This window comes from Felis catus, chromosome C2, assembly GCF_018350175.1.
Source record: "Felis catus isolate Fca126 chromosome C2, F.catus_Fca126_mat1.0, whole genome shotgun sequence".
NCBI lineage: Eukaryota > Metazoa > Chordata > Mammalia > Carnivora > Felidae > Felis > Felis catus.
The window spans coordinates 42,676,687-42,702,746 of record NC_058376.1 but is presented as its reverse complement, the minus strand read 5'-3'; the positions used below and the strand labels follow the sequence as shown (position 1 = coordinate 42,702,746).

General features: G+C 39.5%; 1 long non-coding RNA gene across 1 annotated transcript in view; it reads right to left on the bottom strand.

Moving 5' to 3' along the window:
- The window catches only part of LOC123379923, a 35,484-nt gene extending 31,565 nt beyond the window's left edge, over positions 1 to 3,919 (bottom strand). Inside the window, exon 1 of the long non-coding RNA XR_006584976.1 lies at positions 1,159 to 3,919. This is a non-coding gene — a long non-coding RNA (uncharacterized LOC123379923). The remainder of the gene's footprint in view (positions 1 to 1,158) is intronic.
- Between the last annotated feature and the right edge of the window lie 22,141 nt (positions 3,920 to 26,060).

Genomic DNA, 26,060 nt, shown 5'->3' with positions numbered 1-26,060 from the left:
ACACACACACACACACACACACACACACATACACACACACACACACACAAAACATGTGTGTTGTCTAAAGCCAAACTTATTAACATAGGCCTATAATCCTGACTGTTGATATGAACTAGTGCCAAGAGACCTGTAAGGATGAAGAAAAAAAAAGGAAGGTAAACAAAGAGGCGAAACTGTTCAGAAAACTGAAGCAAAATGTAGAGACAAAAGAACACTAAATCTGTAGCAGGAAGGTAAATCAGAGCCTCTTTAAATTGTTATGAGAAAAGTCAGAAATGCAATATCAGAAGTTAAATAAGGTCATTCATAAGAGAATATCTGTAGCATATTTCCAACCTACTGTGGAAGTAAAATTCATGAATAATATTAAAGGTATTTACATGATCCACTGTTCTCCTGAATAGTGTTTGCCTAATGTAATAAGATCCGGATTGCTTGAGCAAAATACAAATTTGGGGTTGTAAGACTTAAACCTGACTGCCCATGTTATTCAAAAAAGATGAACTTTCTCTTAATATAATAGTTTACATCAATATTATTACTTTATTCCATATATGTTACAGGCTATTGTGATTAAATTAGTACTCTGTAGTAATTACACTACATGACCCTTAACAGAGATTCTATTCTCCTTTTTGAGTATACTTTGGTGTTAGTTTTATTTAAAACAAAGTCTTAAAATTCAAATTTCACTTAAACAATTCCAAACTTCCTTTCAAAAGTAAATATCATATGAAATAATATAGTCTATCCTAAAGAAAACAGAATATTCTTTAATAAATGAAAATCTAACTAAAAATTACTCCTCTTTCCAATTTTTCTAAAGTCATTTTTAAAAACATGTATCTATCTCATTTCCTTCCAACTCTTAAAAGTTGTCAGAATTACATTTACAAATGCAAAAAGCAAATTTTTTAAATAAGGTTTTTTGTGGTTTTTTAACGTTTATTTATTTTGAGAGAGAGAGAGAGAGAGAGAGAGAGAGAGAGAGAGAGAGAGAACAAGAGAAGAGGGGCAGAGAAAGAGGAGACAGAAAACCCCAAGCAGGCTCCACGCTGTCAGCACAGAGCCCAATGCAGGGCTCAGTCTCACAGACTGTAAGATTACAACCTGAGCCAAAATCAAGAGTTAGATGCTTAACCAACTCTTAGTCACCTGGGCACCCCCAAAATGCAAATTCTTAAAGCTAAGGAACTTTCTTCTTCTTCTTTTATTTTTGTCCCCATCTTCTCTCAGCATCATATAGTTATATAAGACATCCTGGAGGGAAAATGAAAAAAACAAAAACAAAAATTAAAACTCTGTTATTAATATCAGAGCTTTCTAGCAGTAACATCTCTCTCAAACACTATGAATGAGGATAGTTTGCCTTTATAATATACCTGTATTTTATCTTTTACATGGACCTTATCTCCAGACAGGGTCTCCTGGGAGTAATTTAGATGCTTTCCCTGGAAGGTTTATTTCACTCTTTATTAACCTCATTAGCTTGGCTCAACTAAGGCAAGAGTTTGATAGACTTTTTTTTTTTTTTTTTAACCACACCTTCCTACTTCCCCCAAACACAGGATGGTAGGGCTTTAGCTCTACCCAGTTTAACTTCACTGTGGCATATGGCAGGACCTCCGATCTCTCTGCTTCCCTTCCTGGTTGTTGTTGTTGCCGTTGTTGTTGCTGTTGTTGTTGTTGTTTGTTGTTGTTGTTGTTGTTGTTTGCCAGCACTTTAACTATCTGAAGAAATCAATCCTTATCTCTTCTCAGAAGTATCACATGACTGTTGGTGAGTCAAAAATAATGGATTTCAGCTCTTTCCCCCCATCAAATAGGAAAGTATTTTAGCTAGCCAAATAATATTGGGAAAGTACTTTGAATTAGTGTTTTCATGTTCCATTTAAGTCAAGTATATGTGAAGGGACATCTCACTATGGCACTCTCCTACTCTTTATTGCAGGTTCATATGACTGATTTCGTGAATAACTGATTCAGCAAATATTTTGAGAGTCTATTCTGTGCAATGTGCTGTGCTATGTCCCACAGAAGATGAGATGAATTAGGTATGTTCCTTGTCCTCAAGAAGCTCACAAAAACTTAAGGGTTTAACATTTTAGTTTTATGTATCACAGGAAGTTCTGAACCATATACAGAAATAAGCTAATTGTGTACAATGACCGACAAGCAAAAACCTCTCTAAGCATTCTATCACGTACTGAATCTGCAAAGAAGGAAACTGTTGTAGATTGATTGCCAAAATGTCCTCAATCCTTCACCCACTTTGCAATGTGACCGTTTCATCCTTCCAAAGGTAGAACCCATTCCTCTACCCCTTGAATCTGGACTGGTCTTATAACTTGTTCTGGCCAACAGATGAGTCCATGTGCCAGTTCTGACCTAAGGTTCCAAGAGGCCCGATCTATTCTGTTCTCTCTCCTGGGACCTTGTAACCAGAATGTGAACAAGCCCAAGCTAGATGGTGAGACATATCTGGCCTGGTCATTTCCATCTCCCCAACCAGCAACCAGCACACAGCCAGACATGAGTAAGACTATTTTAGATGAAGCAGCCTCTAGCTGATCCGCCAGATTTCCACAGATGTGTGAGCTAACCCAGCTGAGAGCAGCTTAGCCTGGTCCAGATCAGCAGAACTGTCAAGCTGACTCACAGACTCATGAGAAATAACACAAGTGTATTCTTTTGAGGCACTGAGACTGAGATGGTTTACTGCACAGTAATAAATACACTGTTGTGTGATATATAACCGATATAGGGTAGTGGATGCAACATTTGCAAATGCATAAGGAGTCATGGCTTTCTTCACTTGTAATATGCAACTACATCTATATAATTCGAGCTGTAGATACATTTCAGTGGTTAAAACAAATGTCATCACCAAAAATGTAATAAAATAAATGCAAGTTCCCAAGACTACGTTTTGTTTCGTTTCTATTTTGTTTCCGACTGATGTAGCCCAAGCGTCAAGAAGAGTGACTGGTACAGAGTAGGTACTCAAAAATTTTTTTTGGTTAAAAAACGAAATGCCTTTAACCAAATATTTATTATCACTGAATGCATAGTTAAAGACTCTGAAAGGGCATTTAAATGGATTCCCAAAAAGTGAGGAGAAGGCTATAGTGACACTCCAGATATGCCATGATGAGATCTTGAACCAGGGTGGTGACAGCAAGAACTGGAGAAGAAGGATAGATCAATTTGACCTCATTAAAGGGAGCTGAGCTTGCCCCCAAAACGTGCGTAAAAACCCGTTCTCTAGAATACTTTCATATATCCATTTCAAAATGTCAGTGAAAATGTGATGGAATTTCTAAATTCAAGTATTCACAGTCTAATGATGGAAAATATTCCAGCCATTTCCTTTCTGTATTACAGCCAAATTTGACAGTGCTATACCATAAAGGCAGACACCGACAGGGACTGGGGATGCAGCATGGAAGTTTTCCTGGAAAAAAAAACAAAAACAAAACAAACAAACAAACAAAAACCCTGATCCAATGTTGAGGCCACAAGAAGTACACAAATAAAGGATGAAGTGAAAGATGTGTCAGGGAGGAAATTCAGCAAACATACAAAAATGACGCAAGAAACAGCATAGCAAATCTTAGGTATTGAAAATAACTCAGTGTGGTTGGAATAAAGTTTCAGAGAGGAAGTGAGGCAAGAGAAGATGTAATCAGGAATCAGTCTAGTAAAAAAAAAAAAAAAATAGACCTTGATAGATTTTCAGGTCTTTTGGTAGGTGAGCTGTTAGGAACCTCTGAGGAGGGGTCCTAAGCAAAGCAATGACATAATGAGATTTAGAGTTTAGAAAGATCTTCTTTAGGGCCACCTGGGTGGCTCAGTTGGTGGAGCGTCCGACTTTGGTTCAGGTCATGATCTCATGGTTCATGAGTTCAGGCCCCACGTCGGGCTCTGTGCTGACAGCTTATACAGCCTGAGCCTGCTTTAGATTCTGTGTCTCCCTCTCTCTCTGCCCCTCCCCTGCTCTCACTCTGCCTCTCTCTCTCAAAAATAAATAAACATTTAAAAAATTAAAAGAAAAAGAAAGATCCTCTTGAATGTACTGTGGCAGCTGAATGGAGAGAAGCGAGAATGATGTCAAGGAGAGCACTGGTCCCAATGGGAAATGTTGGGTGTCTGAACCAATGTAGGAGTACTGGAGATACATGTCAATAGATACATTTGAAACTTTGGAAAGAAAACATGAGGGAGTAAAGAGTAAAGAAGTAAAATTCTGACTTTGGCAATTTGTGGATGGAAGTGGAAAGCACAAACCAGGTTGTGGAGAGCAGCAGGAACTAGCACAAGTTAGAGGAACCAGGACTTTCCAGGGAGGTGACGGGAGCTACCAAAGAGTTTACAAAGAAAGAGAGACAATCAATCTGTGTTTAGATAGAAGTGTGAGGCCGAACTGGAGGAGGGTCAAAGTAATTAAAAGAGCCAGAGAAGAGGTGGTGGCCAGACAGCTGGGTGGAATGGAGGAGTGTCAGCGGGAGAACTGACAAGGACTGAAGGCTAGATATAAAGAGTGAGAGCAAGGAGAGAGAACAGCACTCTAGTCTCTTGTTTGGGGACTTTTTTTTTTTTTTTTTTTTTTAGAGTTTTGTGCATGTTATTCAACAAATTTAGGCCAGAAAAAATTTGTAATTTAAATCTCTTCTATATACTTTATTCATGTATCCCAGAGGAAATGGACACAAATGCTTGATGGGAAATGTTTGTCTGTGGCTTCTTTATAAAATCCTCAGCTATCTTCTCCTCTTTACATTAGGATTGTATCTAAAGAGATCATCACCAAGAGACTCTTCTCTTGCATGTTGATTCCGCACCTTATTTCCTGCCTTAACAATTCTTCCAATTCTATATTCTTCCAAGCATGATGAGCTATTAGATCTGATCCTCCAATGATGTGTGAATGTTTTCCTACTCCAGGAAATGTGACCGTTTTGAAATCCTTGAAATTCTTTAGTTGACCATAATCACTGTTTACACTGGATGCATTTCTGGAGGTAAAGTTACTAATCACCAGTGATCTAAATTCAGTCAGTAACACCTTCCTTGGAAGCATACCACCATCATCCTGAAGTCTATCTTTGATAGATAGTTCTTCTTCAGTGGACCATAGTGAATCTTTCTTGAGCTTATGTTTCTACCCAATTTCATTTTCATGAGATATTCTGTTACCTTCTGGTATTGCTTCATCAGTCAAGGTGCCATTTGTTTCTATATCCAATCTTGGCCTTTTTCTAATATTGACATCTTCCTCTTGTTTTTGAACTTTCACTCCAATTTCTAACTCTGATTTTGTGTTCTTGAATAACTGTTCCAAGATTTCATCTTCTATGGGTAAATCATCAATTTCTTTTCTTTTTTTCTGATCTTAGTTTTTCTGTAGAAAGAGATTTATTGGCAGAATTTTTCACAGTGCATTTTAAATCTGTATCTGGAAGTAAGTAATCTGGTTTCTTTTTCACAGTTTCTGTGAAACTAGAAGACACAGTAGGGGTAGCAGGCGACAGGGAAGATGGTAAGTTTACTCTTCAAAGTTCGTGCATGCTGTGTTTGAGATCATTTGAATCCTAAAGTAAAGATGTGTAAAGAGAAGCCATCAATTTAGCTAGCATTTTGTCTCATGCTGCATGGTGCCTGACCAACAGTAAGTGCTCAGTAATTCATTTGTGAATAAATAAACAAAAATGCTCAGAAAAGAGATCTAGACTTGAATCTAGAAAAAGGAATTAATGTATACCCAGGAGAATTTATGCTGTGGGAGTGCATTAAATCAGTCCTGCTCAGAGTATGGACTGTAGACAATGCTGTTCCTCAAACAGTCATGTGTCCTTGAGATAAAAAACAAACAAACAAAAGTATATTAAAAATAAGCATTTAGAAACTTTTATAGAAATTTAACAGAGTGATTTTATGTCTGTTTTATCTATAATTAAAAATTTGGACTCACATTTTATATGTTTTTGTTTTCTTTTTTATTTCATTTTGTATACACACACACACATATTTACTTCTACAAAAATTCTGGTGTGTAATAGATTGGATATGTTACAAACAAACACAGAAACACACAAATAAAAATCCTGATCTATTACCACAGGTAGCTTAAGCACTGACTTAGACCATCTGGGGAAGATGTTAATGGCAGCTGTTTGACCCATCTTATCTGTTTTCTAAACCCAATTTGATTCCTTCCCTGGAATCTCAGGGATTTAGTAGTTAACTAAAATGTCTTTTGTGCATTTTCTATGCTTATGCAATTTGGCTCCCAAATTGTTCCAGAAGCATGGATAAGAGGCACTTCTTTCCCTTGCCTGAGTCCTGTAGAAAATAGGCAAAATTCTAAGATAGCTCCTTGGCGTTATGCCAGGTATCATCCCTCTCCTTTGACTGTAGGCAGGACCTATGACTTGCCTGTAGCCAAAAAACAAAACAACAACAACAACAAAAACAAAATGAAAACAAAAACAAAAAAAAACATGGTAAGAGTGATTGGCTACCACTCTCTTGTTTAACATAGATGGTCAGATAGGCAGCAGATCTCCTATCAATTTTGATCTCACAACAGCACTGAAGAAGCAAGCCACCTTCGGTTCTAAAGCTACACACCTCTTCTCCACAAACAAAAAAAAGAAAAAAAAAAAGGAAAATAATTCTATCAACAACTTGTGGGAGCTTAGAAATGGATCATTTCCCAGTTGAGACTTCACATGAGACCTCATTCTCAGCTAGTATCTTTACTGTAGTCTCATAAGACCCTAAGCAGAGGACCTAGCTAAGCCATGCTTAGAATCCTGACCAAGAGAAAATACGACATAATAAATGTATTTTAAGCTGCTAAATGTGTGGTAAGTTATTATATAGCATAGAAAACTAATACGGCTAGATGATAATTGTGTGGATTCAGGTGAAGAGAAACTTGGATAAATGGGGAACTGGCAGTACTATTTCTATCACTCAAAACATGATGAAAAGAGCAAAAAAATATGGGGGAAACAAAAATTATTTTAGAGCGAGCACTAAAACTAATAGAATATCTAAATACCGAGGATTGGAACTTAGAAGAGATACGAGTTTGTTGTCAGGTATTTCAGAGACTCATTATGAAATGAAACATCATGTAACAGAAGAACATATAGAAGCTGGAAAGAAGAGCCATGGGGGAGCCAGAAGAGTCATGAAAAGGTCTTAGAAATGAGGAAAAAATCATGACAAAGAGATTAAAAATCCAGTACTTAAAGAGATGTGAAAAAAACTATAAAAAAGTCATTATATTTCTTAAGAAAATGGAAAATGGTCCCTGGGCTCTATTGAGAGAGTAGCTTCACTGGACTATGGAGCTTCAAAATAAATATTTTAAGGAAGTGGAGAGGGGATAGATAATGCAAATTTGGAGATGCTGAATATAGATAAATAGAACAGCTTCGGAAATTAAAGGAAGATGTTTAACGAAAGTTGAGTGATGCAGAGTGTAGGGTTAAGGAATGTATATTTCAACATGGTCGAAGTAAGAGAAAAAAAGATTAATGATGCTGGAGGGAGAGGTGATTAAACCATGGCACCTGGGACTCAAGTGGAAGCATTAGCTCTAAAGAAAGGCTCTTCATATGCTCAACTGTAAAAAAAGAAAAAAAAAAAAAGGCTCCCATAGTCTCTAACTTCTTGATAAAGAAGGGAAGCTGTCCACTTCAAAATGAGAGGGAGGGATCGGACCCTGAATTGAAAGTGAGCGAAGGTTTGGAATAGCTCTTGTGCAGTCTGTGTTAGAGGATCAACAAGAGATTAATGAAAGGATTAAGAAGCAATTAAAGTCAGGCAGCGTGAATTGGTTGTAGGCCAAGTCTGCAGAGTTTTGCTTGAAATCTGTCACTGATGCTGGGTAACAGCTAGTAGAGAAGCTGGATTGATGGCGGATCGGTGGCTCATAGAAAGCACAGCATACATCACTAAGGAGGAGACGTGCATACACTACTCTATTTGAAAAGGACAGCCAGAAGATTGGAGATTTTAACAACAGATGGTGAGTGTACTTTCAGCCAGCTATGACATTGGTAAAGTTTAAAATTCAACCACTAGAAAACAGAAAATACCCTAAAGCATTTTAATCACAGCCTATATTAGCATCGTCCCTAGGTCAGGCTAACTTCCTTAGACCAATCTTTTTTTTTTTTATTCCCCAATTCCTTGTATATTAAAATATTATAAACAGAAGCAGCATGGCCTATTAGGAATGTGTATGTAGAGCTTAGCATCTTGATTCTCTAACTTAACTAGTTGCATTGGGAAAGCTATTTCATCTCTCTGCCCTTAAGTTCCTTATCATAAGTAGAGATAATTAACTCTCAGTGCAGATGTAATAACTAAATGAGATAATTTACTTACTGGTGTCATGGTATGTATAACAGATACTTAAATAATGCTATTTAGTTGTTTTAGAGGCAGTGTAATTCCATACATTATTTTCATTTTCTAGAACAAGCCAGTAAAAAATACTGAGAAGAACAGAAACCACAGAAAAGTAGAAAAGAAAGGTAAATGTGATCACAAATCTATCATCCAAGCATTAAAGCTTTTAGCAGTGTTCAGTACGAAATATAACTTTGGTTTCGAGACTATAAAGTTGAACCCTTACATTTCACAGATGCGAAACTGAGGCCCAAAGAATACCCTGGGCTCTTCTAAGAGCACAAACCTTATTAGCTAATCAGAGGGGGGCTGGAATAAGGCCTATCTCCCGCGCGTTTCCACTCATTGTGATGTAAAATATTGCACTGTCAACAACCAACACCGATTGGGTCCACACATACTCGGGGCACTCAACACTCTGGGTATATAATCGTTATTTCTTAAAATTTGACACCTATTAAGAAACCAATTGAAAGTGTCCATGTAGATCAGCAAAAAGACAATCCTTCCACATAAAATAGGGGGAAAAAACCCCCACCTATACCTATGCCTGCAATATAAACTGTACAAAATTCATTTCTTCCAGTATCATAGTTTGCAAAAAGTCTATTTTTGTAAGAGAAAACATCAATTTTTCAACTATCCTCGATACCGAGGAAAGCATAATGGCTATACGTCATCCGCTCTGTAAGCTCTTAAAACTACCGAGGGCTCTTGTGTGTCTTATTCACAAGCTAGTCCATGGACTCTGCACTTAGCCTGCAATATGGTAAGATTCAAACTAGTTTTTGTAAGTGAACAGGACAAAGAAACAAGGAGATACAATACATCGATCTCAAAATGACATTTCCTGGAGGTTCATGGTTGAGTTTAACTTGCAGATGGTAATTCAGCAAAGAAGTAACTATAGTATATCCTCTTGTAATGATTTAATTTTTAAAACTTTTTTTAATGTTTATCTATCTTTGGTGGGGGGTGGGGCAGAGAGAGAGGTAGACACAATCAAAAGCAGGATCCAGGCTCCGAGCTGTCAGCACGAAGCCCAACACAGGGCTCGAACCCATCAGTTGTGAGATGATGACCTGACCCAAAATTAGATGCTTAACCAAATGAGCCACACAGACACCCTCATCCTCTTGCAATGATTTAGACATTAGTCTCCAAAATCTTGTTTACATAATTTTAAAAAAGTATTTGTAAAAATAACACTTCTGTCTGCTTCTTTAAAAACAGAAGTATTATTAATTGGACAGTGTAACAAGTATTACCCAGGCCACCAGCCCAGGGGTATCCCTCCAGCTCAAAGTACGTTTATGGCATGTGAGACTGTGTCTGTGATGAATGCAAACAGCAAACTTTGGTCAATGTAAGAGAATTTTCATTGGGTTTATTAAACATTTATTATCTGCCTACTATGTCTATTATTTAGATGACTGAACATACAAAGCTAAGCAAGTCTCAAGGTCCTGCCATCTAGACTTCTATGATCTTCTGAGGGAGGCAGATACCTAGACAGAAAATGTCTATATGTTAAATTAGGGATCTAATGAGGGCTCTATTTGGAGCACAGAAGCGAAGGGGGGCGGGGAGGGGGTGGTACTTAGCCTCACCTTTGGTTCAGGATTCCTGAAGATGACTAATGTACTGGACAGGATGATTAAGGAGTTAGCAAGGTGGTGAAAGATGACAAAGACATCCAGACATGAACAAAGACCTAAGGGATGAACCAGTATGGTATGTTCTGAGAACTATAAACTGTTAGATATTGCTAAATAATAAAGCTCAAAACAGATCACAGGAAGAGACAAAGATTAAGAAGTATTTAACACTAGTTATTGGAGAGACTCATGTACTACAGTGAGTAGCCAAAGAGCTTGTGCTTGATGCTGTAACTCACCAAGAGCTAATCATAGCAAGGGAGTATGGTAGAAACTTCACTCTGGGCAGTGTGGGGAGTGAACTGAAAAGGGACTGGATGAGAAGGGCAGGAACAGCTAGAAGAATCCAGATATGGTATGGTGAGGATCTGGTGCAGGGCAATGATAACTGTGTGTGGAAGGAGTTAGCAGAGGAAAGGGTGATTGAAGAGAGAAGTTGGAGGGACCCGGGATGTGTCAGAGGAGGAGAGGGAAGAGTCTAGAATGATACCATGGTTTCTGGCATGAGTGTCTTGATGTTATGACCTGTGGTTACAAAGACAGGGGGCGCCTGGGTGGCTCAGTCGGTTGGGTGTCCGACTTCGGCTCAGGTCATGATCTCACGGTCCGTGAGTTCGAGCCCCGCATCGGGCTCTGTGCTGACAGCTCAGAGCCTGGAGCCTGCTTCAGATTCTGTGTCTCCCTCTCTCTCTGACCCTCTCCCATTCATGCTCTGTCTCTCTCTGTCCCAAAAATAAATAAACACTAAAAAAAAAAAAATTAAAAAAAAAAAAAACAAAGACAGAAAGAGCAGGGTTAGAAAAAAGAAAATGAGCTTGGTTTGGGACATGCTGGACGTAAGGTATCCGTGAAACCTGGTAAAGAGAGGTTATATGAGATTGATGCTCTGGGGTTTCTTTTGATGGCCATCTTCCTCCTGATCTGGTAACTTGTGGTAACTCTTCCTGGCTACCTTCCCCAGGAAGAACTAACCCAGAAAATCCAAGCAGAAGCATATTCTCCTGGCACTTGGGATACATCCCTCTTAGGAAGCCTATTCTAACTTGGATAGAAAGCTGGACTGTTGTTAGGGACAACGAGAAGCCAATAGGATTATGTTGCAGATAAAAACCGTGGTGCCTCACAGGACCACTGCCAAACCCAACCAATTACTTCTCTGTCTCCCTATCTTTCCCTTTCAACTGACCATGTGGGACAGCTCCAGGCACCGAGTAAACAGCTTGGCTTACCATACCTCTATACCCCCAGTCCCAGTTTGTCTTGTGTCCTCTTCTGTTGTTCTATCTCCCTACCTCATGGAAGAACCCCTCCCAATGAAATCGCATCACTCAAGACCACTTCATGTCCATTCGGCATCTCCCAGAAACCTACCTTTCCCTCTCCCCGCACTTCATGCCAGACACCTAGCTTTCCCACTGCTTAGATCAGTCAGCTCATTTGGTCTTGTGTTGACTCACAACTTGAAGGGTTCCACATGTGAATATCTAAGGCAGACTTAATTTTTTTTCTTCCCATCTTACAGCCCTTGCACTTGTAAATTCAAAGACTTTTAATTTGTGGCAGTGTGACAGGCTGGACCTGAATGTGAATCCTAACCCAATCACCTAGATAAGCAAGTCACATAAGCTTACTGTCTGAGTTTCCGTATCTGTAAAATGGAGGTAAAAATAGTTTCTTTTCAAGATTGTTGTGCAAATTAAATGAGGAGGCGTGATGACCAACGCGGCACACGGTAGGTAGGCAGTGAACACAGCTGCCCTCCCTGGCTTCTCTTATCAATTCCGTCTCTCATCTCTTCGTCCCAGTGCACCATTTTGCTTTGCATGTTTTCAGATTTTCCTGATTTGTGTTTCCCTCAACCAGTGCTCTAGCTTCTTTTCCTTCCCATTTGTAACTTCCTCTCTGGTTTCACACTCCCAGTGCAGAGATGGAATAGAGCTGTGGAGAAAAGCGCAGTCTGTACAACCTATACGGTTATGATGTCATCGTTTTCTTCTCATACCTCTAATTTCTCTTAAAAATAAAGACTCCATGGGGCACCCGGGTGGCTCAGTCAGTTGAGCGTCCAATTTCAGTTCAGGTCATGACCTCACAGTTCGTGGGTTCGAGCCCTGCATCGGGCTCTCTACTTTCAGCGCAGAGCCGGCTACGGATCCTCTGTCTCTGTCCCTCTCTCTCTCTCTCTCTGCCCCTCTCCCACTAGTGCTCTCTCTTTCTCTCTCTCAAAAATAAATAATCATTAAAAAAATAATAAAGTCTCCAGAGCAAGACATGTCTTCTCTTGGTTTATTTCTATAGATAGGTAGCCATCAGCCCATCAACTTTTCTAAATCATCACTGATGTGTATCTCAGTCAATTAAAAGTAAGTGAGCCTTTTTCTCCACCAATTTTCTTGGATGCTCTTCTTGTTCTCGTAGTAAAAACCAGAGGTACTCTGCTTATTAGTACCTGTGTTTCTCACCCTGGTGTCCTGAGATGCCATCTCTGTAACCAGAGGTTGCAGAATCTTTTCTGCATTCATTAATACGTAGCCTGTGGCTATACAGCTCACTCCACAAATTAAATTACATGGATTCATAAGATCTCAGGTCTCATAAGTTGTTTGCTGTTTCTTTAGCCATGCTTGAAATGAAAGGAGATATTTTGTACGCTGTTTAATTAAAGCATGAAGGAAGTGCAGTCGCCCCCATCAGCAAGCTCTCTTTCTGCAAATTCAGACTATTCGGTTGCATCACATACACTTTCAGCTTCAATTAACAGAAACTTGACTAGAAGCGGCTTAAAACTCTCTCATATTTTAAGAGTCCAGAGGTAGCACTCATTTGCAGTTAATTCTGTGACTCAGCCTTGTCATTAAGGACCCGGGTGCTTGACATCGCTTTCATCTGCCATCTCCAGCATGTCAGCGATCCACCCCTCATGGTTGTAAATGGTTGTAGCAGGCTAGGCAGCATTTGCAAAGAAGACCATGTTTAGCAAGGAACAGAGGCTTCCCTCCGGTGCATTTCTTTTGATTAAGGAGGATACCTTTCCCAGAAGCACCACAGCAGGTTTTCCTCAGGTCCCATTCTCTAAGATTAAACCCCACTCGTGGAGAGCAATCACTGGCAAGGGGTGTGGGGCACCATGCATACCTTAGACTTACCCTGATTGCCTCCTGGGGTAGGTCGGGAACCCATTAATGCATAAACACAAAGCTCTGTGAAGGCACCTGCACAAAACTCAGTCTGTATCAGCACAACAAAAAGGAGAGGGGCACCTGGATGGCTCAGTCAGTTAAGCATCTGACTCTTGATTTTGGCTCAGATCATGATCTCGAGGTCATGAGATTGGGCCCCACGTTGGGCTCCATGCTGAGCGTGGAGCCTGCTGAAGATTCTGTCTCCCTCTCCATTTGCCTCTCTCTTTCTCTCCCTGAAAAAAAAGAAAAGGGGCCCCTGGGTGACTCAGTCAGTTAAGCATTTGACTTCAGCTCAGGTCATGATCTCTTGGTCCGTGGGTTTGTGTCCTGTGTCGGGCTCTGTGCTGACAGCTCAGAGCCTGGAGCCTGCTTCAGATTCTGTGTCTCCGTCTCTCTCTGCCTCTCCCCCACTCATTCTGTCTCTTTCCATGTCTTAAAAATGAATAAATATTAAAAAAAAAAAAAACAGAGAAAGAAAAGGAGAGAAATAGCTGTTACGGTTACAACCAACAGTGTCCTGCCACAGTGAGAGCAAATATTGGTAAGTACAATGCTCTGCAGAAGGCTGCAGAGCGGACAGGGCTGAGATTGGGGCACCTGGGGCACCAAATTTAGGGATGCATTCACTCTGTACACTTGGGGGGCCCTGAGAGTAAACACCTTCTCAAATTTTGTGTCCTACAAACATTGCTGGCTTTACCCTAGTCCTAGCCCTGGCTACAGATATGGTATAATAAGTTCAGTAAATGCGTTTATTTCATTTTAAAATGTGTTAGGAAACCTATTTTGCCTATAAATATCTCAATTGATTCCTAAAATTCTTTCTTTTTCTTTCTTTCTTTCTTTTCTTTCTTTCTTTCTTTCTTTCTTTCTTTCTTTCTTTCTTTCTTTCTTTCTTTCTTTCTTTTTCTATCTATTTATTTATTTAGAGAAAGAGGAGGGGAAGGCAGAGGTAGTGGGGGAGAGAGAATCTTAAGCAGGCTCTATGCCCAGTGCAGAGCATGAGGCAGGGCTCAGTCTCAGGACGTGAGCTGAAATCAGCAGTGGACACTTAAACAACTGAGCCACCCAGGCACTCGATTCCTAAAATTATCACTAGCAGTTTATTCCTTTTTTCAAAGCCTTGCCTTCTCTCTGCGATATATCCTACATTCAAATGCCCCTGAAGATGAGTTTATTATACTGTCATGCTCCTTCCTTGTCACAGAAGAGATACCCTTTGGAATCAAACCAGTGAGTTATTTCCACAAGATATCTGTGTTACATTTGGGGTGCTTGAGCCAACTTGTCTAGGATCTCGGTGGGAGAATGTAACACTGAGGAATGGTGGGCGAAGGTTGGGAAGAAATGTACTTCAGCAGAGTGCCTTTGGAGCACAGTGGCATCTCCTTAAGCTTTGAAGACAGCGTGCTGGAAAGGGATGGAGTTGGAGGGCAAAGGGAACGGTGCTGTCAGCAGTTGGCTTTTGCTTCACAACAACGTATCATGCAATACGGAGGCTTGAAACAGCAAACATTTATTATTGCTCTGGAATCCATGCATTGGCTGCGAGAGCCTGTAGATTTGGGACGTATTTGACTGGTATCTCTTCTCGTCACTTGCGGGATTTGGAAAGGAGCTGCAAGGCGTAGAAGGGTCACGTTGTTATGAGCCACGTGTCTTCAGTCACCAAGCCAGTGAGCCCTGACTTTCTCATGTAGGGTTTCTAGGTTTCAAGAACAGAGGAGTAAACCCCTAAGTGCAAGTGCTCTTCATGACCCTGCTATGTCATTTTGCTCATGTCCCATCGGCCAAAGCATACCATACAGTCGAGCTAAGAAGTGGTGTGGGAGGCAGGGTATCAATAGTATTAATAGTATAGGGGCGCCTGGGTGGCTGAGTCGGTTGGGCGTCCGACTTCGGCTCAGGTCATGATCTCACAGCTCGTGAGTTCGAGCCCCACATCGGGCTCTGTGCTGATGGCTCAGAGCCTGGAGCCTGCTTCGGATTCTGTGTCTCCCTCTCTCTCTGCCCCTCCCCTGCTTGTGCTCTGTCTCTGTCTCTCAAAAATGAATAAATGTAAAACTAAAATTTAAAAAAAAAGTATTAATAGTATAGATAGAAGGGGTGTGAGTGAGTGTATGTGTGCGTGTATGGCCATTTTGGGAATGTAACGCAGGAAGAGTTCTTGTTGGGAGCATATGTAAGGTACCTACTAAGGGACTCTACATATGATTGGGAAGCTTGCTCAGCAGATGAACTAGAGAAAAGCCTGTTACATAAAGAATGTGTCCTTTAGAGTCATTGTTTCAAAGGGACACAGAACAAAGCTGCCATCATAGGAAGTACTGGCAGTACCTAGCCAAGTACTCTGCAGGGGAGGACACTGCCAAGTAGACCTTGTTTTCTCCATGACTCTCCACTGTGGGGGTGGAGGAATCAATTTACTTGAATCAAAACCACCTTTGCTCTATACTTCTCTGCTCATAAAGCAACCTCCCTGTGCTTTAACTTCTTATGCATTTGGCCTATAGAGGGAACAATACAGTAAAGACAGTAGGAAGACTTGGTCTCCTTCGTATTTATAGTTCTTACTGAAAACTAATACATTAGCATTCTTGTTAATATACTTCACTATGTTATGAGATTTTAACAGGACTTAAGGCTTCATTTCCAACATAAATCACAAATCTTTTCAGATCACATTGTGACACGAAATATTGTTTGCAAAATATCATGTGTGTTCATCCCTTCTTCACTAAATCTTATTATTTTGGGTTAAAAACAAGCATACCATAAACAATAAACAACCATTATCATAGCACAATTCATTTGTAATTTTACAACTGCATTTTAACATAATTTGTGTCATTATAAACAATCACTGCCAAGTGCATTTTATTTTATGCTTTTAAAAAGCTTTTCTGAGGGGCGCCTGGGTGGCGCAGTCGGTTAAGTGTCCGACTTCAGCCAGGTCACGATCTCGCGGTCCGTGAGTTCGAGCCCCGCGTCAGGCTCTGGGCTGATGGCTCGGAGCCTGGAGCCTGTTTCTGATTCTGTGTCTCCCTCTCTCTCTGGCCCTCCCCCGTTCATGCTCTGTCTCTCTCTGTCCCAAAAATAAATAAACGTTGAAAAAAAAAATTAAAAAAAAAAAAAAGCTTTTCTGAGATGAGATCCTTGGGCTTCGTGATATCGCAAAAGGAAAAGGGGCTTTAAGAGGTTAATTACTCATGATGAATTACCATGAGCCAGCCTCACCTAGTCTAAGGAAATCTAAAGTACTGACAAGTGTTATTGGACTTGCAAAGCCAAAAAGCAGATCCTAAACCAAGCCAAATCATCGACGATACGATACTCTTTGTGCCATACTATTATATCTATATTCTACCATACTGAACGGTGAACTAGAAATGCTAAGGATGATCATTAAAGTGAGCATGTTGGACTGGACAATCTTTAAAGGCCACTCGGATCTAATATTCTAGAATTTTATAACTCTATGTCCTACCTCAAGCCCTGGACACAGTCACTTCGTAATTAAATGGAGAAAACCTAATTCAGCCTTCCAGCGTGAGACTGTAAACTACCACTCACAGGGGCGCTGACAGTTTGTCCTGCTTGTGAGCTAAGCATATCTTCTACATTTTTGCTGATTGAAAAAGTCAAGAGAAGAATATTTTGTGACAGTTCGTGTTATACGAAATTCAGATCTAATGCCAATAAATGATGCTTTGCTATAATGCCACCACGTCTATCCGTTTACATACTGTCTATGGCTGCCTCTGTGCTGCTTTGGAACAGCTGAGGAGACACAGCAGAGACCAAATAGTTTGCAGAGCCTAAAATATTTAGTATCTGGCCCTTTACTAAAAAAGACTGTAGACCCCTGCCCTGGAGGAAGAAAATTGAGTTTATGATCCTCTGCTTCTTCATTCCCTTTAATGTCTCATCCTTTCACTAAATGTTCCTTCCCAGAGTCACCAGACCTCAAATAACTTGCTCTCTTCTCTACCAGTGCAGAGAGGTTTTCGTGTGTGTTCCACTTCGCAAGTAGCATGTCAGGCAAATCATGCATATAATTCACATTTTAAATGAGTTAATTATTTAAGTGCTCAATCTTTTAGTCAGTCTATCAACTAGCATTACAAGGAGGAAATGAATAAACATGAGGGCACTTCATACTCCTCCCCCCATCATTCATTAGAAACATTTCAGGGACTCATTAGTCAGGAGCTTAAGCAGCCTTTATAGTAGGCTGATAAGATGCCAGACATTACTCTCCAAACTACATGAGTATCACCTAAATGGAGGGAGTGAGATTCCTATCAGCTCAGTAGAAATTAACTGTGACTCAGCCTCTCACTGCCTTTCTCTAGCTCTTCAGGAAAATCTAATTCCATCTCTGTGATTTATTTAAATTGCTGGAAAAGATGGTTAAGCGAAGAAAGCACTTGGATGCATAAAATGATGTGTCACTTGCATACCATGGAGTGCTTTCTGTTCTATTGTCAGGAAATGAGAAAGAGTAAGAAAAAATGGGCAGTCTTTAAAAGGATTTTAAATCAGAACACTGCATGCCCCAACTCTCTCATGATTCCTAAAAGCCCGTTGTGTACTTTCTCCCTTTTATGGCGTTAAGGTGGCAAAAGTATTCTCGTCCTTTAAATTTACTTTCCAAAACACGTTGTCGCTTTTCCACTGCCACACAGGCACTGCCTCTTGAGTAACTTGCCTGGAAAGGCACACGGTTTCCACGTCTTATTCTCCTCTGTCTGGTGGTTCTCCCTCTATCCTCACAATGCATGTATTGTAGCAGTACTGTGGGCAGTGACCTTAAGAGAAAGTCCCTTGGGTCCTAAAGCGTTTGGTGGCATTTTATGATAATTAGTTTGTATGGTTTCATGCAGTTTTTCTGGTCACATCTGGTTGTTGTGCTTATTGGGGGGCTTATTAAAAAGAGCCCTGTTTTTCAATAAAGGAGAAATTACTTGAGAGGGGTAATGAGAAAGGGGTTTGTAGTTTCATTTTTTAATAAAATGCCAAGGCCTGGCGAATTAAACAAAATAAGTGCCTTTCGAATGCTTATAGTTTTCGCACTTACTCTTAATGTTACGAATCCCTTGAGTTCAGCCCATGTGCCCGGTGCCAGTGCGGCATCTGTTAGCGAAGGCAGAACAGATTAATTTGTAGACTCCTGATAGCTGCCTCAAGTTCCAAGGACTGAAAATGTACGCCTGGTGGGGGGAAATGTTTATTTTGGCAGGGAGGGGCAAGGACAGAGGACTGGGGCCAACATGAACAGAAAAGCATAATGGAGCCTTGTGCTGCCGCTTAAATTAAAGTCTGCCTACCTCCTACGAAATGGTAGCACTTGGCAGGGAAGCACTTCCACTGCAAGATAATGAGCTCTCTCATTAACAAGGAATAGTTTGTAAAGTAAAATTTCAAAGCATAATTAATGAGCTCACGAAAAGTGCCAAGAAAACGGTAGCTTACGTGTCAGCACTGAGAGCTACACTGAGAGCTACACTGAGAGTTACACTGAGAGTTACACTGAGAGCTACACTGAGAGCTACACTGAGAGCTACACTGAGAGTTACACTGAGAGTTACACTGAGAGCTACACTGAGAGCTACACTGAGAGTTACACTGAGAGCTACACAAGTTCAAAACGGCAAAGGATATTTGCTGGCAAGGTTTGAGGGCTCGCCAAAATCCTCAAATTATTTTGTTTTCTTTTGTAAGAGTATTTGGCTACATTTTTTACAACCTTTTGTTGATGATGTTCCCCTTGAATGTATACTCCAGTCCATTAATAACTAAAGCTCTTTTAAAAACATGTAGATGGTCATGGAAAAAGCTATCAAAATGTTCTGCTGTGAGAGCCAATCACTGTATGCCTTAGAGCAGAATGATGTAATTTTCCAATTCAAAACTTTGAACACATGGCCACTCAGTGGGAGAGAGTATTCAAAATCGGGATTGTTCCAGAAGATCCAGAATGTTTGGCTAACCATAATGAAAAGTTAAATATAATACTGCAAATGACTTTATTCTTAGATGCTATAGTAAACCAGGGTAGCTACTGTGTTTGCCTATTTAACATGAATGCACACTTTCCCTTTTTTCTGTTGACAAATACTACCCAGTCCCCCACCTCCTGCCAAAAGAATAACCAAAGATTGGCATGGGAGCACACAACCCCATCGTGATCTCCAGGATTCATTCACCGGCGGTAAGTGACTAACCAAAACCCAACGGAGTCCTCTCCCGAGACTGCAATATGGACACTGGGGAAAAGAGTTGGTGCTCACTCCCATCTTCGAAGGTGCTAAGCTGGTTTCTCACAGGCCTAAAGTTTCCAGCAAAAGAAAGCTGGAAAGCAGCAGGAGGGATTGAGACTAACACACCGAGACAGAAAGAGCTAAACAGTAGAGAGAAAGAGATTCTGAAAATATCCCTACATGCTGGATCTGGCCATAGCTGGCACCATTTCCTTTTCTTTTCCCCCAGGTGGTGAATCAATAAGATCCACTGTTTTGCTTAGCTAGTCTGAGTGGAGTTTCTGCCCCTTATAACTTAAAAAGATCTGACAATCTGTTAATAGGCAAGATAATCTCTCATAAAAAGTGCAAGGTCTAGCTATAATGGGAAAGTTATTGAAACTGTATTTAATCAATTCCACAGCAACTATATACCAGGGAATGATGTAATTTGCCCTTTCCTAGTTAAAATAGAGAGGATATTGAGCAGGAAGAAATGGAAGATTAATGATAGCAATTTTCAGAATAGAAATACCATAGAATAGTGTTAAATATATAGACCACCTTAGATATTCCACAGAATTCACATAAGAAACGGAGTTTGAAACTATAAAACAGACAATAATTGGTATAATAATTTTGTTGGGTTTTTAGAACGTGGAGGCTTTTGGAACCTTCCACTGTTTACTGTCTATGTGCTCCGTAGATATTTCTCCATATTGATTAAAAGAAAAATCCTCTAAAATGTCCCCGTCAACATAGGATATATGAGAAAACTGAGGATATTTACATAAACGCACAGCAATAACCTAGGGCTGGGTGGTGAAAACTTAAAGAAAAAAAAACTTCTAAAGTAATGATTTGAAGGTTGTGCAGTCTTAAAATTTGTTATATATACATGTTGACAGCACATGAACTTCCTCAGCAGCATAGACCATAACTGAGCCTAGTTAGCAAGACAAATTAGTCAAAAAGAGGAAGCTGCCAGATGGTGCACATTGTTAATAACGCCCATCTGTGAATTATGAAGCTGATTTGCGGGTGCATTTGGTGCTTCTTTCCTTGGACAGCAAAGTTGCTAGTAACAGCTTTGTAGAGGTGCCTGGGTGCTCTAGTGGCTTCACAGGTAACTTTAATTTATTCTCAGCCTGAGATTTTTAAGGAAAAGTTGCTTCTTCTAGCCAAACAGGACCAAAGGAGCAAATTGTGTTACCAATACTTGCAGGTCAATGGTGAATTGCTCCCCTCTTTCAAAAACCAGGATATTGATAAAAAGAAAAAGCCTTTAGGGCGTTAAACTATAACCTGGATGAAACAGATATGCAAAGTAACCTAAAGAAGCCAATCCTCCAGAGAAGGAAGTTTGGGCCCAGCCAGGAAACAAGGAAGAAAGGGTATAGGTTTCTCAGTCGGGACAGAGCCTAACTTTGGCAATGCGCCAAAAGAGAGAGCCTTCAACATTTCAACAGATTTCAAGGACAACTAGTCTCATTAGAAAGGATGGGTGGGGGTGGCATATGGCAGTTATAGGCAACAGATTTTGAGTCTCCAGGTGGATACATAGATGTTTCAGACTATCTTACACTGATGGCATTAGACAGCTTGATTCTTCTAATACCTTACTCTGATTCCATACTGACCAAGCAAACTTCAGACTCCAAGGCTGGTCAGTCTATATTGCAAAATTTTCTAACTATTGGAACCTCCAGTATCTCTATGCATGTGATAGTAACTTCAAATTTAATCAACAAAGTGGCTGATTACTGTGTCTTTCCATGTATTAAGTTAAACATTATCAATTTGTTACTATTTGCCTATTGTTTTGATCTTCAAAACAGTAACTTGGCTATATGAAGAAAATGAATTAATAATGCAGACCTCCAAGGTTTTTGTCCACATGCCACATAATTCATTTTACAAGCTAATAAAGACATTGGTATTCCAATGGTATTCCAATGTCTACTTCAGAATAATTTGCCTTTTGGTTAAGATAAGAACGTGAAACTCACAAAGAATCAAGGCAAGTCAGAAATGAAAGGGACCAGATACAGACGAGTCCAGTTGTCTAATTTCACAAAAGAGTTAACTGAAGCACAGACTGTTTAAGCAACTTGTTTGAAGGTGCAGAGGCTATTAGAGTCAGAAGTTCAGTAAAATCATCTCTCTACCATAGTATGTTAATATACTATGTAAAAGAAACACAGCTAAGGGTAGAAAAAAAATTAACTAAATAAGGGAGACCAAAGTCTTGTTCCAGCTCTGCCCTCAAACTCTGTTTATGCTTTTATTATCATAAGCATCATAAGTACTGTAAAAGGCATTACGCTATTAAAATATATGTAATATTCTAGTCATAATTTTAAATATCTTTATTATAGAAAATTTAAAAAAGCACAAACCTACGCAAAATAATGAGTATTATCTATAATTCCACCCACACAGAAAACTCAATATTAACATCTGGCATGTATCTTTCCAGAACTTTTTCTAGGCATATATTTATGTGTCTTACTCTCTCCCCAACATGCAAACAGTGCCCGGCAAAGAGAAGACAGAATCACATGGATTAAGAAAACAGACTCAGGGGCGGCTGGGTGGCTGAGTCGATTAAGCATCCGACTTCTGCTCAGGTCATGATCTCACATTTTATGAGTCTGAGCCCTCCATTGGCCTCTGTGTTGACAGCTCGGAGCCTGGAGCCTGCTTTGGATTCTCTGTCTCCCTCTCTCTCTCTCTCTCTCTGCCCCTCCCTGCTCATGCTCTGTATCTCTCTCCTTCAAAAATAAATAAACACTAAAAAAGGGGGGAAAAAAGAAAAGAAAAAAGAAAACAGACTCAGAGCAAAACTGCGGTCTGCTTTTATTGACAATGTGACCTTAGGTAATTAATTAATTAGAATCTTTTCCATTCGTGAGGTCAAAATAGTCCTTGTTCATAACAATGTTTGGAAGATTCAATGTCATTAATATTTGGAAATGCTTAGAATAGGGCCTGGAATATAGTAAGTGCTCTATAAATGTTTATAAAATACATAGGTATTCAATAAATATTTATGGAATAAATGAATATATACACATGTACATAATGAAAAACTGTAATACTGAATATACAACTTATACCCTGCTTATTTCACTGAATACTATATTGTTACCATTGCCTATTTTAATGAAAGAAATCCTATTTCATCAGATTTTTACTTCCTACTAAGGCATTCTTATTAGTTTACATACTGTTATTTCTCTCCAGATATCTGCACAGCTACCAGCATCACCGAGTCTTTGGACATCCTGCCTCTTCAATGAGACCTACCCTCGTCACTCTGCAGCCACCCATCCCAACATCGGCTGCTTTCTCTGCTTTTCAGTTGCCCCATAGCATTTGTTCCCTTCTACCATTATATAAATATTATATAAATATTATTATATAAATATTTGTTTACTGTATTTATATTTACTTTTACCTTCCCTGTTGGACCATAAACTCCTTGAGAGCAGGAAACTATTTTGCTCATTGATACAGCCCAAGCACCTACAAAATATCTGTAACAGAGCAGGTGTTCAGTAAATATTTGCTAAGTTGAAAAGATCCCACACTTTTTTCTTTTTTACTATTATAATGTTGTGATGAGTATTCTTTTTTTTTTTAATGTTTATTTATTTTTGAGAAAGAGCATGAGCATGAGCAGAGGAGGGGCAGAGAGAGGCAGAACAAAGGATCCAAAGCAAGCTGACAGCACAGAGCCCAATGCAGGGCTCGAACCCACGAACCATGAGATCGTGACTTGAGCTGAAATCAGACACTCAACCAACTGAGCCACCCAGGCGCCCTGAGTATTTCTGTATACAAAGTTTTCTCACAACATCCATTTATATCTTTCATACTCTGGAAGTGAAATTGTTAGATCAAATGACACGAGCATCTTTAAAGTTCCTACTCTTTATTGCCAAACAGTTTTCTAGTTCTTTTCCAGGGAAGATAAATTTACTAATATTGTTGTGTGTGTGTGTGTGTGTGTGTGTGTGTGTGTGTGTGTGTGTGTGTGTGTATGTGTGTGGCAGGAGAAATAATAGCAACTAGTCCTCCTCCAGGCTTCTGCTGCTCTGCCCACCACTAGGCAGTGAGGATTTGCCAATCTGATTGGTCTAAATCCTGGACATTGATTGGGCAAAACATGAGACAACTTTATATTAAGAGATGATGCATCTATGTACACATTCTCTCACAAGTAGTTTTCTACATTTGAGCACCTTTAATAACCAAAAATACACACCTCCTAAAGCAGCTACTTATCTCCTTAATTCTTTTGATTCAGCCTATTTTCTTCTATGCATAGGCTCAGGTCCATAATTCGAAAACTTAATTAAAAATATGAAACTTAAGGAACATAGCTCAACATAATAAAGGCCATACATGAAAAACCCACAACTAATATCCTAAATGGGAAAAAACTGAGACCTTTCCTCCATGGTCAGGAACAAGACAGGATGTCCACTCTCATCACTGTTATTTAACATATAATGAAAGTTACAGCCACATCAATCAGACATAACAAAGAAATAAAAGGCATCCCAATTGGCAGGTAAAATGTAAAACTTTCACTATTTGCAGATGACATATTATATATTATAGAAAACCCAAAAAATTCCACCAAAAAAACCGTTAGAACTGATAAATGCAGTAAAGTCGCAGGATACAATATCAACGTACAGAAATATGTTACATTTCTATACACCAATAATAAAGCAGCAGAAAACAAAATAAAGGAATCAATACCACTTATAATTAGACCAAAAACAATAAGATACCTAGAAATAAACCTATCAAAGGAGGTAAAATATCTGTATTCAGAAAACTATAAAGCACTGATAAAAGAAATTAAAGATGACACAAAGAAACGGAAAGACACTCCATGTTCATGGATTAGAAGAATAGATATTATTAAAATGTCTATATTACCCAAAGCGATCTACACATTTAGTGCAATTCCTATTAAAATACCAATTGCCTTTTTCACACAGCTAAAACAAACAAATGTGTATGGAACCATGAAAGATCCTGAATAGCTAATGCAAACTTGAAAAAGAAAAGCGAAGCTGGAGGCATCACAATTCTGGACCTCAAGTTATATTACAAAGCTGTAGTAATCAAAACAATATTGTCCCAGCTGTACTGGCACAAAAATAGACATACAGATCAATGGAACATAACGGAGAACCCAGAAATGAACCCACAACAATATGGTCAATTAACCTTTCACAAAACAGGAAAGACTACCTAATGGGAAAAAGATAGTCTCTTCAACAAATGCTGTTGGGGAATATGGAGAGCAACGTGTGAACGAATGAAATGGAACCACTTTCTTACACCATACACAAAAATAAATTCAAAATGGATTAAAGACCTAAATGTGAGACAGGAAACCATAAAGTTCTAGAAGAGAACACAGGCAGTAACTTTTCTTTGACATCAGCTGTAGCAATTTCTAATTCCAAGATACGTCTCCTGAGGCAAGGGAAATAAAAGCAAAAATAAACTATTGGGGCTTCATCAAAATAAAAAGTTTCAGCATAGTAAACAAGCAACAAAACTAAAAGGCAACCTACTGAATGGGAGAAGATATTTGTAAATGACATATCTGATAAAGGGTTAGTATCCAAAATATATAAATAAATTAAACAACTCAACACCCCAAACCTGAATAATCCAATTAAGAAATGGGCAGAAAACATGAATAGACATTTTTCCAAAGACATACCGATGGCCAACAGACACGTGAAAAGATACTCAACATAACTGATCATTTGGGAAATGCAAATCAAAACTGCAATGAGGGGCGCCTGGGTGGCGCAGTCGGTTAGGCGTCCGACTTCAGCCAGGTCACGATCTCGCGGTCCGTGAGTTCGAGCCCCGCGTCAGGCTCTGGGCTGATGGCTCGGAGCCTGGAGCCTGTTTCCGATTCTGTGTCTCCCTCTCTCTCTGCCCCTCCCCCGTTCATGCTCTGTCTCTCTCTGTCCCCCCCAAAAAAAAATAAATAAACGTTGAAAAAATAAATTAAAAAAAAAAAAACTGCAATGAGACACCATCTCCTACTTGTCAGAATGGCTAAAATCAACAATACAAGAAAAAACAGGTATTGACGAGGATGTGGAGAAAGGGGAACTCTCTTGCACTATTGGTGGGAATGCAAACTGGTGCAGCCACTGTGGACAACTATGGAGTTTCCTCAAAAAAACTAAAAAAAGAACTACTTTACAATCCAGCAATTGCACTACTAGGTATTTACCCAAGAATACAAAAATACTAATTCAAAGGGATACATGCACCTTGATGTTTATAGCAGCATTATCTACAATAGACAAATTATAGAAACAGCCAAAGTGTCTATTGACTGATGAATGGGTAAAGAAGAGGTAGTAGATACATATACATAATGGAATATTACTCAGCCATCAAAAAGAATGAAATCTTGTCATTTGCAATGACCTGGATGGAGCTAGAATGTATTATCCTAAGTGAAATAAGTCAGAGAAAAACAAATACCATATGAT